At 39.1% G+C, this 17,293-nt stretch overlaps 1 long non-coding RNA gene across 1 annotated transcript; it reads right to left on the bottom strand.

Annotated features, from left to right (window-relative positions):
* Positions 1–8,200: 8,200 nt before the first annotated feature.
* LOC107786732 (uncharacterized) lies at positions 8,201–17,005 on the bottom strand. Its single transcript, XR_012696649.1, has 2 exons — positions 12,957–17,005; positions 8,201–8,418 (listed from the first exon to the last, which is right to left on the bottom strand). It is a non-coding gene; the product is annotated as an uncharacterized LOC107786732 (long non-coding RNA).
* Positions 17,006–17,293: the final 288 nt, after the last annotated feature.

The raw sequence follows: 17,293 nt of genomic DNA, 5'->3' as shown, positions 1-17,293 counted from the left end.
ATCCCAAAAAAGATCTACATGATTTGATGTGGATGGAAGCAACAGACCACCAACAACATAAATTTCGGAGGCATAGGGATTCTATCAGGCAAGAAGACAATGCAGCATATCGTTGGTTAATGCGACATGATCCTGAAAAGTGGACGTTGCATGCAGATGGTGGCAGACGCTGATGAATTCTTACTACAAACGTGTCAGAATCCTTCAACGGGTTATTAAAGTCGGCAAGAGGATTGCCCGTCACAGCCATGGTGCGTATGTCGTTCAAGCAGATGGCGGAGAGGTTTGTACAATGGTCTGTAGCTGCAACGGAATTGATGGAAAGGGGGGTTGAATTTATGCTAGTGCCTATGAAGAGATTAGAGAAATACAGACGGCGAGCACATTGGCATTCCTTTTTGCAATATGATAACGAACGAGGTATTTTTGAAGTTCGCACCACTATCCATAATAATCGGGGTAATAATGTACATATTATAAATGAATCCATAAGGTTATGCTCATGTGGGAAATGGTCAATCTACCACATGCCTTGTTCACATGCCATCAAGTGTTTTCAACGTGTTGGTTATGCGGAGACCAACTATATTGATCAACAATATAGTGTTTCCAAATACCTAAACACATATAGTGGTCAGTTGCAACCAGTGGGTTCTGAGCATTACTGGCCCCCAGAACCATTTAAAATGGTGTGTAACAAGTCCTATTTGCGTAAAAGACAGGTGCAGAAGAGAACGCGTATACGGAACCAAATGGATGTTAGTGATATCGTATATGCACGCAAATGTGGTATATGCTCGCAAACAGGCCACGACCATAGAAAATGTCCTTTGGGTGGCAACAATAATCAAGCTCAGGGCGGGTGTTCTTCTATTGTACCTAACTACCCATGAGTTCATGTTGTAATAATTAGTTGTTATGTATACGATTTAAGTATTTATGAAATAATATTTTCTTGTTTGTTAATTATGATTTGTACTTTCCCTTTTTACCTATTTAAATAATAATTTAATATAATTAATATACGATATGGCGCTATGTGTGTCTTGTCTTGTCGAACTGAAAAAGCTGAAAACATCATGACATGGAGCCATTAGATATGTGTGACCGGCTGACATAAAGTCATCTCGTCAACATCATGATATGGCGCCATTAGATATGGCGCTATCTAATATAGCGCCATTAGATATGGCGCTATCTAATATAGCGCCATTAGATATGGCGCTATATGTGTCTTGTTTAGCCTGTAAATAATGGGGTCATTGTAGTTATTTTGTGTGCTAAAAATTTCCCCCAAGAAATATTTCATTAAAAGTAAGTAAGGTTTTTATTCTAAGCAAATAGTTCACAAATGGCTCAACCTGGTCGTCCACCAATTTGCTTATGTGGAAAACCATGCATGATGGATTGTGGGTGGGAAGGTGCTAACGTTGGACGCCGCTATTGGTCCCGTATGAACAAGTTGTACAAGCAACCCGACGAACCTACTTGTGAATTTGATGAATGGGCTGAGGAACCATGTTATCAGGAAAGCTACAGGGATAGATTACAGGAATTTCATAATATGTTGTTATACCAGCATAGAATACAAAAGGAGGGAGATAGAATTATTACAGAAATGAGGGAGAAACTGAAGGAGGTGGAAGATAAAAAATGGAGAGCAGAATGGAATTGTGAAGCACACAAGGAACGCAACGAAAAATATAAACGGGAACTTGCGGAGGTGAAGGCGAGAGTGAAAGAGTTAGAAGAAGAAAAAGAACAAATGGAAGAACGATTTAAGTGGTTGGAGCGAAGAATAAATGACAACTGAGGATGGAGCATTGACGTGTATGTGTTTAGTGTCATTTTCATATGTCATGTATTTTTATTATGTTGGCCTGTTATGTTTGTGTTTGTGTTGTAGTAATGTTTTCCTTGTTTGTTGTACTAAATTTTATTTTAATTTAAGTGGAAGTTAAGTTTAAGTTGTTGTGTTACTATACCAAAAACTATAAAACGAAATGAGAACTAAAAAAAAGTAACTGTCATATTCGACTAAATATTGTTGTTAATGTACAAAAAAATATTATTTACACCAAAAAAACAAAAATATGGAAGACCGAATCAATGTGTCCCGAGGCGCATCCCCTGCCGCCCGGGTACGCTATCAGGATCATCATCATCAAGTCGTCTCCTTATGGCCGGATGCGGCACAAGATGACATGTATCGGTGGTGTTGTCAGGTCCAGTAGAAGGCTACATAATAATATCAAACTTAGTATAGAAAACTACATAACAATTCACAAAAATTTATATTGTCTTACCATAATCGTGTCTGGATCCTGAATGTAGTCATCTGTCGCAACATCGCATGAAGCCTACTCGACAGTGGGACCACAAATATTAAACTTTTATGTGACGGGGGGACCCAAAAAAAAATTTAAAAAATGGGGGCAGAATCGGTGGTGGGGGGGGACCAAAAATGAAAATGAGGGAGATGGAACGAAGAAGAAGAAAATGGAGGATTTGTATTAAGAGGTATAGCGCCACTATTAATGGCGCTATATGTTCAGGTAATAAGGCGTATAGCGCCACTATTAATGGCGCTATGTAAGGTTTGTCAGTATAACGCCACTAATAGTGGGGCTATACAGTGACGGTACAGTTAACGTTACTGTATAGCGCCACTATTAGTGGTGTTATATATAGTTTGGTAACTTTTTTTTACACTTATTTGCGTAATTTGAGTAAAAATAAACCACATTTTGGTTCCGCATTCGTTATCTAGGTGGGTGCTTGATTGCTAAAACTTGAATTGTATTCCCTCGTTATCCAGGAGGGTGCCTGATTGCTAAAACTTGAATTGTATTCCCTCGTTATCCAGGTGGGTGCCTGATTACCAAAACTTGAATTGTATTCCCTGGTTATCCAGGTGGGCGCCTGATTTCCAAAACTTGAACTGTATTTCCTCGTTATCCAGGTGGGCGCCTGATTGCCAAAAATTTGAATTGTATTCTCTCGTTATCCAGGTGGGCGCCTACCATTACAACAAAACAGACAAAACAAAAGAAATTTTCTGCCCCAGTTTGGGATCTGGGCACATCTGTGAGTGTTAATCGAATCATGTTACCTAAAGAGCTCTAAGAATTTAAAAGCTAAATCCCATTATCCAGGAGGGCCCTGAAAACTTCAAATTAAATCTCATCTTAAGAGTGATAACTTTAAAGCTAAATTATATTTTCTAAAGGGAGAACTTACGCTAAAACTTAAAACTAAATCACATTATCCAGGAGGGTCCTGAAAGCTTTAAAACTAAATCCTATTATCCAATAGGGTCCTGAAAACTTTTAAATTAAATCTCATTATCCAGGAGGGTCCTGAAAATTTTAAATTAAATCCCATTATCCAGGAGGTCCTGAGAACTTTTAAAATTAAATTTCATTATCCATGAGGGTCCTAAAAACTTTTAAATTGAATCCCATTATCCAGGAGGCTCCTGAAAATTTTAAATTAAATCCCATTATCCAAGAGGGTCTTGAAAGCTTTTAAATTAAATCTCATTATCCAGGAGGGTCCTGAAAACTTTTAAAATTAAATTTCATTATCCAAGAGGGTCCTGAGAACTGAGAATGAACTTACCTGAGCTATGCTCTCATCTTGGAGGATTCTGAACAGAATTTCTTTCTCTCTGAACCATGCTTTTCCATGGGAGGTCCCTGTGGATTAAAAAAAATCTTGCCCATGTTTCAGAAAATCTTGTTAGTTTGAAAACGTGGTGGTTAGTTTGTGGCATCATTGCTGAGCGTATGCTTCTGCCACTTGCCAAGATAACTTTGATTTTAACTTGGACGGCCTTGACTGTTATCGACTGCCAATTTTCTTTCAACCCTTATCACAGAAAATACCTCTGCTCCATTCGTTCACAACATCCTCTATCTGTTGCATTTTGCTCATGAATTGACATTTACTGAACCCTTGTATTTTACATGAATTCCAAAGTATGTTGATTGTTACTCACTCAATGCGCATACCACTTTTCTATGACTTATACCACTTTGATGTGCTAGCCAAATTTGTTTTGTGCCACTGGAAAGCTGGTAGTAAATTTTAAAGTCATTTCTCACTTGTTCTGATCAAACAGACTCAAGAAGGGACTCAAACAAAACAAGATGAACAAAATAAGAGACAAGGGAAAGAGATGATACCTAACAAGAAAATTACAAAGTAGAAATTTATCAAATGTGGATACCAACTCTAATGACCATGACATGCACCTTTGGACTAAGTGGCCTAATCTGACTAAGTGGCCTAATCTCTCAAGAAAGTCTAATATTCAACTCTTGTTGTACTTCTAAGTCGTGAAACTGGGCTTCGACGCTCTAGTTGTCCTATTTGATCCACAATCCTCAGTCGACTTATAGCGCTCTGAAGGGTTTTCACCATCAAGCCTCTCTCATTTTGCTCTTTTCTCAACTCACCATCGCCTTACGGTGCCCATGAGGGTTTTCACCGATAAGACTCTCTCATTTTATTATTTTCTCTCTTTGTGCTGAGAACAAATGTATTACCCATGATGCAAGAAGATCAGACTTTTACCACACACTTTATTTGACATCCTCAAAGATTGGTCGGAAGGTCTTTCTTTGGACCGTAATGTAGGCTTTTGGACATGGTTAGAAAGAAAGGGTGGCATGAAGGCTTAAAATAATTTAAGATATAAGGGTTCAAAATTACAACTTTTGGAATTAGGTCTCTTGACTTCGGGGATTATGAAATATTTTATTTTGTGTGACCGTACCGTAAGGCTGCCTACGTATCTTGTGGTGACAAGAACCAGGTCAAACGTAGTTCAAAAGACAAAGTTGTTGTTTTTTTTTCCTTTCTCCTTTTCTCCTTTTTTTTCTTTTTCTTTTTTTTCATTTTCTGTTTTTTTCTTTTCTCCTTTTTTCTTTTTTTTTTCTTTTTCTCTTTTCCTTTTTTTTCTCTTTTTCTTTTCCTTTTATAGTTCCTAACTCTATTTCTGATTCCAAAAGAGGGGTTTGAAACAAAAAATTAGGGCTCAAAATGGGTAGCAAAGGATAAAAGTGTTTGGGTAGCAGAATAAAATGTTTTCGTCATACCAAACTTTAAGAATGCCAGGTACAAGCGTGCAATTGAAGATAAGAAAATAAATCATATATAGTATTCATTGACGGCATCAACACAAACAAAAAGTGCCAATGGGCAATACTTTTGTCCCAATGAATGACCCTTGCCAGTTCAAAGCAGACTTGACTTAACCTTATCTTGATGTGGAAGAATGCATTTTAGCACTAACTTATTTACCTCATACTGCTTGACAGACATTTTCTTGTTGTATGCTCTTATCAACCTCTTGATTTCCCAGACTTACTGCCTCAGTTTCACTTAATTCAAAGTTCAAGTCATCTCAGAATGTGTGAATCTTTAATTGTTTCCTCAAATGCATCCTTTTATCATATTCAAAATTATGCCATTGCTTCGTGATTAGACTAACTTTCAAGATCAGGCTGAGAATTATGCGTGCATGTCATGTCATTAGAGTCAACATGGAAAGAACTATAAAATGAAAAATGACCTAAACAAAAACTGGCTAGAAACAGAAAATAGGAGATTTCATTAGACATATAATGAAAAGGTTTTGAACAAGACAAGTAAAATAGACATGGGTTACAACCCTGGAAAAATCCTAAATAACACTAGACGAGTTACTACAACTAAACGAACTAGACAAAGTGAGAAGAAGAAGAGTTTGAGCCACAAGACAATATCCGGATTACAACCCTGAAATAACCCGTACAAACAGAAATGACAATAAAATAAACCACCAAAACTACTCCCTGGCTAGCCAAGAAAGGAGTGTCTTTCCAATTAGCAAGCTCGACATCTTAGCCACTAGGTTGCACATCAAAATTACCGGGACCCTCACCAATTTCAATATCATTAACTTCAGTCAGCAAGTTCCCAAGAGGATTCTCATACTCCCTGTCACCACGCATCTTCCCCACAAAGTGTGCATCATCATGTGCAGGTAAAGGATTTTGTGCAATATTTTGGGTGTCACTGTCCTGGACCACAATTATCCCTTCTTGAATATTCTTTCTATATCCCTTTTCAAAGCACGACAAACTTCAATGCTATGCCCTTGGACATTAGAGTGGTACATGCACCGTACAGTAGGATCAAAACCTTTTGTATATGGGTGCGGAGTATGGCCAAGGAGCGGCTCAATCAGGCCAGACTGTTTTAACCTTTCAAACAAGCTTGTGTAGGATTCTCCGATTGGCGTAAAACTATTCCTTTGCCTTTGTTCCCCTCTATTCCCTGTTTCCTAGGGTTGTTGGGTGCTCGACAATGTTATGAAGGTGAAAGAGTATTATGCGGTGCTGGTGCTCACCATACGGAGTGGCCCAGTGGTTGAACAAATGATTGGACGTTGTTCGGAGGATAGTACTGATGTGGATTATGTGGAGCTCGGGGATATGTTTGGGGTTGGGGTCCGGGTTGAGGCTGAGTATATTGGTGAGGCAGACCCGTTGGGCTATGTCGCGATCCTGATACAGCCGTGGAAACATCATCATGTTTCTTCTGAATTGCCTGTGTTGTGGCTTTTAAGGCAGAATAGCTCATGATCTTACTTGACTTCAGTCCCTCTTCCACCATTTCTCCCAAATTTACCACATCATTGAAAGGCTTACCAATGGTTGAGATCAAATGGACTAAGTAAGTAGGCTCCATGGCTTGAAGAAAGTATTCAACCATCTCATCTTCTTCCATCGGAGGATTGACCCGTGCAGCTTGCTCCCTCCATCGGAAACTATATTCTCTAAAGCTTTCACTTGGCTTCTTTTCTACCTTGGTCAGGGACAGGCGATACGGGACAATGTCTATGTTGTACTGAAAATGCCGAGCAAAGGCCTGAGCCAAATCTTCCCATGTGTACCACCTGCTGGCATCCTGGCAGGTGTATCATTCTAGAGTTGTCCCACTCAGACTCTAGCTGAAGTACGCCATCGATAATTCATTTTTTTCCCCGGCGCCTCTTATTTTACTGCAGTAACCTCTCAGATGAGCTACATGATCCCCATGTCTGTCATACAAGTCAAACTTGGGCATCTTGAACCCGGAAGGCAGTTGAACATCAGGGAACAAACACAAATCCTTATAAGCCATACTCACTTAGCTTCCTAACCCCTGCATATTTCTCAATGATTGCTACAGACTCTTTTCCTTCCTAAACATCTCCTCCTGCTCCGCGTTCTTGGGTGGTTTATCAGTTTCAACATGAGGCTCAAAGTGAGGAGTGTAAGAATAAGGATCTGGGACTTTGAAAGTTGGTTCCAGGGCATAGTATTGGGTATCTGGAGTTGGGAATGCGATTGTTTTGGCTGGTGGAGCATGGAAAGTTTGGAAGGAAGTGCCATGGTAATTGTGGTAAGGGGTGAAGCCTGGGCGTGTTGAGGGGAAAGAGCAACAGTAGTAGGAACCTGGGCTTGTGTTAGTGGTGGGATAGTTGCAGGGTTTTCAGTGTACTTAGTGGGGAAGGAAGGTGGAGGATGTCCCATGATCTAAGATTGATACATTTCTGCCATCTGCTGTTTCAACCTTCGAACCTCCTCTTTCAGTTCCGATTCTGATTCTACAATCTCCCTTGGTGGGTATACAACCCCAGTGTCTGTTTCTTTGCTAGCCATGACTGCCTTGTGCTTTTTGGTGTTGTATGGACGAATCACCAAAGTGCCACAAACTAACCACCCTCTGTTATATAACAATGAAAGTAACAAAGAGGAGCAAAACGAAGCCAACATGTTAGCGTTAGGACATTTATCAGATAAAAATATCACATTCGTGCAATGCCCCTAGTCACAGTTAACGGTTCTAGAATGGCTTCGAGGGTACGAAGGTCATATGGCAGCATCCAAGTTTCACTCTTCTTGCCACATTTCCTTCTTCATTTTCCTTTCTAACACCGCTTGGTTTTTCATTTCTTTCTCCCTCTTTTCTTTCCGCTCATTTCTCACGTCCCACAACTTCATTCTTTTTTTCTCTTTTTCTTCTTTTTGTTTTCTTCTTCTTTTTTTTGTTTTTTTATTTTTTTTTAAAATGATGATTCGATCGAACCCTATGTAGGTTGCCTACGTATCATGTCCCTCATGAATCAGATCAAGCATAGTTCTGAAAAAGTAATAGACAAAATAAATTAAGAAACAAAAATCTTTTTGAATTTTTCATTTATATTTTTTTTGGTCTTTCAAATACAAAATATAAAGTACGATAATGAAAGACGCGACAAACTCTTAAACCACCTAAGAGACTTAAAAAACAGGCTCAAAATATAAAACGTCTCCTCAAGTAACTCCTGAACGCAATTGTCCTGGTGTATCTGTCATGCTCGAGTCCTGGTACATAGATCCACACCTGAATGAGAAAAATAGGACCAAATAGATTAGCGACTCAAGACACTATGTGAGACCGCACCTCCTATTGGACACATGCAAGGCAACTATTTTTGAAAATTAACCTACATGGAGAAGAGTGGCTATTAATGCAAACTCAACAAGATTGACCTCATGGACATGGAAAATGCCTCACTAAGGCTTTTATGGATTCAAACTCCCAATATCATGGCCCAAAATTAATTTGGGGAAATGCCTCATTTTTGCAAAAATGATCGATATGGCCAGAAGTGGCTAAAATGCAAACTCAGAAGGACGGACCTTAAGGTAGTGGGACACTTAGTTGCGAACTCAGGATTGTGAGACATGGGTCAATGAACTACTTTTGCGAAAATGACCTCATTTTGAAAGAATGGCCAATGTGGCCAAAAGTGGCTAAACATGCAAGATATGGCTAAGGCCCCGCAAAGCCAAGAACCTAAGACTTACTAGGAAGACCGGACCCTATGTGGGTTGCCTACGTATCACGTCTCGAAAGACGAGAATTAGGTTCGCGTAGTTCGGGAAGATTGAACATGGGAGAAAGCTTAAAAAAATGACACTAATTCGAAAAAATATATTTGTCTTTTTGAAAAATGATGGAAAATGTAAAATCTTTTTGGATTTTCTTTTTTTGATTTTTTGGAAAATGATGGGAAAGTGTAAAATCTTTTTTTTTTTTTTTGAATTTTTGGAAAATAATTCATTTTCATTTTTTTTTAAAAAGTAGTGAAAGAAAAATATAACTGCGCCCAACTTGCTTCGTCTTTCACCCTTCTTTCCAAGCATCGGTCCGCCAAATGACCTTTTTACCCTCAAAGATGCAACATGTATCACATAGGGATGATTGAATATCTTTTTGGGCCACGGGCCCATTTTGACAAAATTTGGATAGGCTTCCTACAAGGGGACACGGTACCTGGGACCGAGCCCTGTTAGGTCTAAATGACATGATGCAAATAAAAATGACCTAAAGGCTGACCTAAGTTTGGGGCTCACTAACAAGGCAATTCGAAGGAGCGTATGGTCGATGGTGGCTGCTCAAGCTTTCCACCCACTCCATACGTCCGACGGCCACCCCTCCTAAATTAAGGGTGACTCAACAAAGAGTTCGTGCACGCGACGCATACTCCGAGACTTGTTGCAGAAAGAAGACTCATGGTTATGCAAATGATGATAGTTTATAAAGCAGTAACACATTAAGAAAAGCGATAAACAAATAACCAACAAAACAAGAAATAAAACAAACAAACTAAACAAAAAAAGTAAATAAAGAAAACAAACACGTCAACCGAATATCCTAAAAGCCAACAAGATCAAGTATCAGCTCGAACCTGCAACTCCCCTGCAGAGTCGCCAGAGATGTCACACCCCTTTTTTTATCCAAACTTCACTAACCCCTTCATAATAAAAGGATTTTGCAAAGCTCAAAAGGGTTTTTCAATTTTGAAAGTGACAAAAATTTGTGTTCAAAAAGAGATAATTCAGAGTTGCCACCTGACGTTTGATTTCGGTGTGTCAGGTCACCGTTTTTCTAAAATAATTTTTTTTTCCTTTTGAAACACTTGAGACTCCAAAACTAAGTCTGCGCCAGAGATTTGGATAAGGAGGTTCATTTGACTCGGGGAGAAGGTGTTAGGCACTCCCCAAGTCCCGTAACTAGTACGGTTACGTACTCAATCTAGTTGGCTTTTAAAATATTCAAATTGAGGTAAAATCACAGAAAAAACAAAGTAAACACACATGAAGCTCGAGGTCGTCCCCACCAAATAAAAGAAAAATAAAATAAAATGAAATAAGTCTTGCTAGCCTATACTACGCCTCCATTGACGTTGCCACGGCCTCCATTTACATTTACTTTGGGGCATTCCCCTGTTTAAAATATATACAAATACTTCGGGGCATTCCCTAGATAAATTTACCTACGGATCGACCTTTTGCCTCAAACGAACGAAAATCTTAAAGATTGCCTACCCCAGTGTGGTCGGCCTAGTCATGCTCCTAGCGGTCCAATTAACGAAAGTGAGAATAAAGAACGACAAAATTATATCAAACTCAATCTTAGAACATACGGCAGGACAAAACTCACATGTAATCCTTAGCTTTCTCCAATGTAAATGTTGTTACATTTCCCTCTATGTATAGTGTAAAAGGGAGCAAAATCATCGCAGCCATTAAAGCCATATATAATAATAGATTCATCAATTGAAATTTCCTGGCTTCAGATGTTAAAGGCAACCTAAATCCATCTCTCTTTTTAACATAACCCAATCCCATATTTCATGACAAATTTCAGCACAAGCTAGTTCGTGTATATCCTAATCAATTGATGTGATCAGGATTAACCAAGCAAAATATAATTAACATGGATCAAACAAACATTTCAACACAAACAACACATAAGTTTTAAAGAAGATAAGTTGAGCGGAGAACTAAAGAATCAGACCTGGAAGAGGGAGTTTCAATCAATTCGATGTTGGTAAAATAATACACTTGAAGGCGGCAACTAAAGCTCAACGAGCCAAAGCGTATTCCCCTAAATGAGTACCGAAACAGACACTTCAAAACCCAACGGCATTCAACGAGCACCCACAAATTCGGCACCTTCACTCATTTGAGAGAGGAGGTCATTCCCTTTCTTGTGTCGAGAGGTTGAAGAAGCAGGGGGTCTTTTGGGCGAGGGTAACAGTGGGGATCCGTTCAGAGGTGTTCAAGGCTAGAAGAGGAAGAAGCCACGGCTGAAAGAGTGGTCTGTTCTGGCTAGTTTTCAAAGAAGAAGAAGCTGGTGGGGGTCACTGTTGTGCTTGGGGTCTAGAGTGACAGCTCACATGGAGATTAATGGAGGTGAGGGAATAGCGGTTAGTATTGTTGGTGGCGAGGAAGTGGCCAGTGGCGTTGGAGGTGGTCCGGCAGCTGAAGGTCGTTTTAAGGCTTATGTTCAGTCTAGGAAGAAGGAGGAGTTGTGTGTTTTTGTCTCCTCCAGAAGATGATCGATTAGGGGGGGAGGTCTTCACGATATATCTCTTATCCAGGTTCTTTAGGTCTTTTTAGATTGGGTTGGGTTAGGGAATGAGTATTGGGTATTGGGCTTGGATTTATGGGCTAAGGGTTGAATTAGGCTCTAAATCTACCAAATCGGGCTAAAAAATACTGAAAATTTAATTTGCTTTTTTTAAAAAAAATACTTATAACAAGGTATAAAGTAACTCTTAATTGATTTTAATAAACTATTATATTTAAAATAAAAGTAAAAATTAAAGTTGAAACTATTTTTGCATTTTCAAAGATTAAATTTAAATAAAATAAAAATAGGTTCAAAGTAATATATCCTCCTAAAAATATCTAATACGTGAATTAAATAAATAAATATGGAACTATTTTTTTGTATTTTCAATTTTGTGATAAAATAATGTAAAAGAGTCAAAAATTAGTTGAAATAACTATATTAGACCTAAACTAAGTATTTAAATGCTAAAATATGTAAAATCTTGGGAGGGTCAAAAATCACATGTCTACAGCTGTACCTGAAAGGACTTGGATCTACACACGAAGTGCAGAGTGCAGTATGAGTACAATCGATCTAATGTACTCAATAAGTAACAAGACTAACCTTGGGATGAAAGTAGTGACAAGCTCAACAGGTACAGTCCAAATACATATTACATGCTTTCAAGTTTAACATTTTAGGTTCAACACGGATAAAATATGCCAAGTATGACTGGTGAGAGGAGTGATCCATCACTATATCTACATGTCAATTATGCATGTCAAATGTAATGCAACACAATGATAAAGTTATATGCATACTCTCGGGGTATTTGATCTCACTCAGCATGCTCAATCACTCAGTCCTGCTAGTCATTCAGTCCTCGTAATCATTCAGTCCTCTCAATCACTAGGCACTCGCGCTCGGCACTCGCACTAAGTAGGTACCTGCGCTTACAGCTGGTATGTGAGATTCTAGAGGGACGGATCCTTCCCAAGCGCTAATATAAGCCAATCATGGCATGAAACAATAAAGCCTGTTGCGGCATGCAACCCGATCCTATAAATATCACTCACAATCAGGACCTCGGCCTCACTCAGTCATCAATCTCTCCAGTCTCTCGGGCTCACAAAATCTCATAATAAACAACCCAAATAATGATAATATGATGTAACAATAATGTCAACAAAGACAAAGATAAAACATGCAAATGATAGATGTGACTGAGTACATGATTGCAAATTAGCAAATAATTCAATAACAAAACAATCTCTGTGGGTCCCAAAAGTACCAGCATATAGCCTAATCATGATTTTTAACGTGAATCACAGCTCAATTCCTCTAACACATGAAGAGTACACGAATAATAACAAGATTAAATGACTTCATAGTTCCACAGAATCGACTGAGTCATAATTTCTGCGGTGCACACCTACAAGTGCGTCACCTAGCATGTGCGTCACATCAACACCAACCACATAACACATAATTCAGGGATTCATACCCTTAGAACCAAGCTTAGAAGTGTTACTTACCTCAAATCGTGCAAATCTCTACTCCAACAAGCCTTTGCCTTGCAAATTGGCCTCCAAACGACTCGAATCTAGCCACACGCAACTCAATACAATAAACACGAGCTATCAGAATCAATTCCATATGAATAACCTAAGTTCTTTAACAAAAGTTAAAAAGTCAACTCAAAAATTCAACCCCGAGCCCACATCTCGGAACAAGGAAAAATTAATAAAATTCGAACATCCATTCAACCACGAGTCCAACCATACCAAAAGTACAAAATTTCGACACCAAATTGTCACTCAAATCTCCAATTATTACTCTCGTATAGATGGGTCAAAAATCCCAAATTTTCATTTTAAAAACACTAAATCTAGGGGGAAATTCAATGGGTATTCGATATTAATAGATAAAAATGACCGAAAGTTGCTTACCTCTCAAATCTAGTGAAAACTCCTTAAAATGCCTTAATCCGAGCTCCCAAAGTCTAAAAATGAAGAAATAACTCTAACCCTTTATTTTATATTCTGCCCAGGCATTTTCGCACCTGAAGACACCCCAACCGCACCTACGGCTCCACTTCTGCGGAAAAATGTCCGCCCCTACGGAAGTCACTTAGGACCCCGACCAGACGCACCTGCAGCCCAAATAACGCACTTGCGAGGTCGCTTATGCAGTCCGCTCCTCGCTTATGTGCTTCCGCACCTGCGTGAACACATCCGCTTCTGCGAAGCCAACCACGCCTACCCAACTCCGCATCTGCGGAGCCTTGTCACATCTGCAAAACTGTAGATGTAGAAAACCTCCTCACACCTGCGACCACTACCCAACTCCTTCAAGCCCGCACTTGCGACCCCTGGCTCGCTTCTGCAGTCTCGCACCTGCGACCAATCCTTCGCAGGTGCGATGGCACCAGACATCAGCAACAACAAAATTTCTCCTAAGTCCAATTCCAATCCGATTTTACCGAATCATCCCCGAGACCCTGGGACCTTGTCCAAACATACCAACACTTTTCAAAACATGATACGAACTTAGTCAAGGCCTAAAATCACATAAAACAACATCAAAAACACAATCGCACCCCAATTCAAGCCTATTGAAACTAATAAATTTCCGACTTCTACAATAGATGCCGAAACCTATCAAACCAACTTCGATTGATCTTAAATTTTGCACACAAGTCATAAATGACACAACGGGCCTATTCTAACTTCCGGAACAGAAATCCGAGCCTGGTAACTACAAAGTCAACTCTCGATCAAATCTTTCAACTCTCCAAACTTGAATTCTTCCAACTTTCGCCAATTCAAGCCAAAATCATTTACGGACCTCCAAATCAATATCCGGACACACTCCTAAGTCCAAAAGATTCCTACGAAGATATCAGAACCATCAAAATTCCATTCCAAAGTCGTTTACGTATAAGTCAACATCCGGTCAACTCTTTCAACTTAGGCTTCCAACTTTGGGACTAAGTGTCCCAATTCATTCTGAAATATCCCTAAAACCAGACCAATGAACTCGACAAGTCACATAGCAAAAAAGAAACATAGAAGAAGCAATAAATGGGGGATCAGGGAAATAATACTCAAAACATCTGGCCGGATAAGGAGGTTCATTTGACTCGGGGAGAAGGTGTTAGGCACTCCCCAAGTCCCGTAACTAGTACGGTTACGTACTCAATCTAGTTGGCTTTTAAAATATTCAAATTGAGGTAAAATCACAGAAAAAATAAAGTAAACACACATGAAGCTCGAGGTCGTCCCCACCAAATAAAAGAAAAATAAAATAAAATGAAATAAGTCTTGCTAGCCTATACTACGCCTCCATTGACGTTGCCACGGCCTCCATTTACATTTACTTTGGGGCATTCCCCTGTTTAAAATATATACAAATACTTCGGGGCATTCCCTAGATAAATTTACCTACGGATCGACCTTTTGCCTCAAACGAACGAAAATCTTAAAGATTGCCTACCCCAGTGTGGTCGGCCTAGTCATGCTCCTAGCGGTCCAATTAACGAAAGTGAGAATAAAGAACGACAAAATTATATCAAACTCAATCTTAGAACATACGGGAGGACAAAACTCACATGTAATCCTTAGCTTTCTCCAATGTAAATGTTGTTACATTTCCCTCTATGTATAGTGTAAAAGGGAGCAAAATCATCGCAGCCATTGAAGCCATATATAATAATAGATTCATCAATTGAAATTTCCTGGTTTCAGATGTTAAAGGCAACCTAAATCCATATCCCTTTTTAACATAACCCAATCCCATATTTCATGACAAATTTCAGCACAAGCTAGTTCGTGTATATCCTAATCAATTGATGTGATCAGGATTAACCAAGCAAAATATGATTAACATGGATCAAACAAACATTTCAACACAAACAACACATAAGTTTTAAAGAAGATAAGTTGAGCGGAGAACTAAAGAATCAGACCTGGAAGAGGGAGTTTCAATCAATTCGATGTTGGTAAAATAATACACTTGAAGGCGGCAACTAAAGCTCAACGAGCCAAAGCGTATTCCACTAAATGAGTACCGAAACAGACACTTCAAAACCCAACGGCATTCAACGAGCACCCACAAATTCGGCACCTTCACTCATTTGAATTCCATCACTTCGAAACTCAAAACGAAATCAAAAAAATCAATAGAGAAATTTGCTAAGATTCTGTCCAGAACTTGCTCTCGATCTCTATTTACGGAAACGGGAAATGGGAAGGTACGCTGGCCGAAAATTTGAGAGAGGAGGTCATTCTCTTCCTTGTGTCGAGAGGTTGAAGAAGCAGGGGGTCTTTTGGGCGAGGGTAACAGTGGGGATCCGTTCAGAGGTGTTCAAGGCTAGAAGAGGAAGAAGCCACGGCTGAAAGAGTGGTCTGTTCTGGCTAGTTTTCAAAGAAGAAGAAGCTGGTGGGGGTCGCTGCTGTGCTTGGGGTCTAGAGTGACAGCTCACATGGAGATTAATGGAGGTGAGGGAATAGCGGTTAGTATTGTTGGTGGCGAGGAAGTGGCCAGTGGAGTTGGAGGTGGTCCGGCAGCTGAAGGTCGTTTTAAGGCTTCTGTTCAGTCTAGGAAGAAGGAGGAGTTGTGTGTTTTTGTCTCCTCCAGAAGATGATCGATTAGGGGGGAGGTCTTCACGATATATCTCTTATCCAGGTTCTTTAGGTCTTTTTAGATTGGGTTGGGTTAGGGAATGAGTATTGGGTATTGGGCTTGGATTTATGGGCTAAGGGTTGAATTAGGCTCTAAATCTACCAAATCGGGCTAAAAAAATACTGAAAATTTAATTTGCTTTTTTAAAAAAAAAGTACTTATAACAAGGTATAAAGTAACTCTTAATTGATTTTAATAAACTATTATATTTAAAATAAAAGTAAAAATTAAAGTTGAAACTATTTTTGCATTTTCAAAGATTATATTAAAATAAAATAAAAATAGGTTCAAAGTAATATATCCTCCTAAAAATATCTAATACGTGAATTAAATAAATAAATATGGAACTATTTTTTTGTATTTTCAATTTTGTGATAAAATAATGTAAAAGAGTCAAAAATTAGTTGAAATAACTATATTAGACCTAAACTAAGTATTTAAATGCTAAAATATGTAAAATCTTGGGGAGGGTCAAAAATCACATGTCTACAGCTGTACCTGAAAGGACTTGGATCTACACACGAAGTGCAGAGTGCAGTATGAGTACAATCGATCTAATGTACTCAATAAGTAACAAGAACTAACCTTGGGATGAAAGTAGTGACAAGCTCAACAGGTACAGTCCAAATACATATTACATGCTTTCAAGTTTAACATTTTAGGTTCAACACGGATAAAATATGCCAAGTATGACTGGTGAGAGGAGTGATCCATCACTATATCTACATGTCAATTATGCATGTCAAATGTAATGCAACACAATGATAAAGTTATATGCATACTCTCGGGGTATTTGATCTCACTCAGCATGCTCAATCACTCAGTCCTGCTAGTCATTCAGTCCTCGTAATCATTCAGTCCTCTCAATCACTAGGCACTCGCGCTCGGCACTCGCACTAAGTAGGTACATGCGCTTACAGCTGGTATGTGAGATTCCAGAGGGACGGATCCTTCCCAAGCGCTAATATAAGCCAATCATGGCATGAAACAATAAAGCCTGTTGCGGCATGCAACCCGATCCTATAAATATCACTCACAATCAGGACCTCGGCCTCACTCAGTCATCAATCTCTCCAGTCTCTCGGGCTCACAAAATCTCATAATAAACAACCCAAATAATGATAATATGATGTAACAATAATATCAACAAAGACAAAGATAAAACATGCAAATGATAGATGTGACTGAG

Source organism: Nicotiana tabacum, chromosome 11 (assembly GCF_000715075.1).
Source record: "Nicotiana tabacum cultivar K326 chromosome 11, ASM71507v2, whole genome shotgun sequence".
NCBI classification, from domain to species: domain Eukaryota; kingdom Viridiplantae; phylum Streptophyta; class Magnoliopsida; order Solanales; family Solanaceae; genus Nicotiana; species Nicotiana tabacum.
Note: the sequence above shows the minus strand (reverse complement) of the source record. Positions and strands in the feature narration are given on the sequence as shown.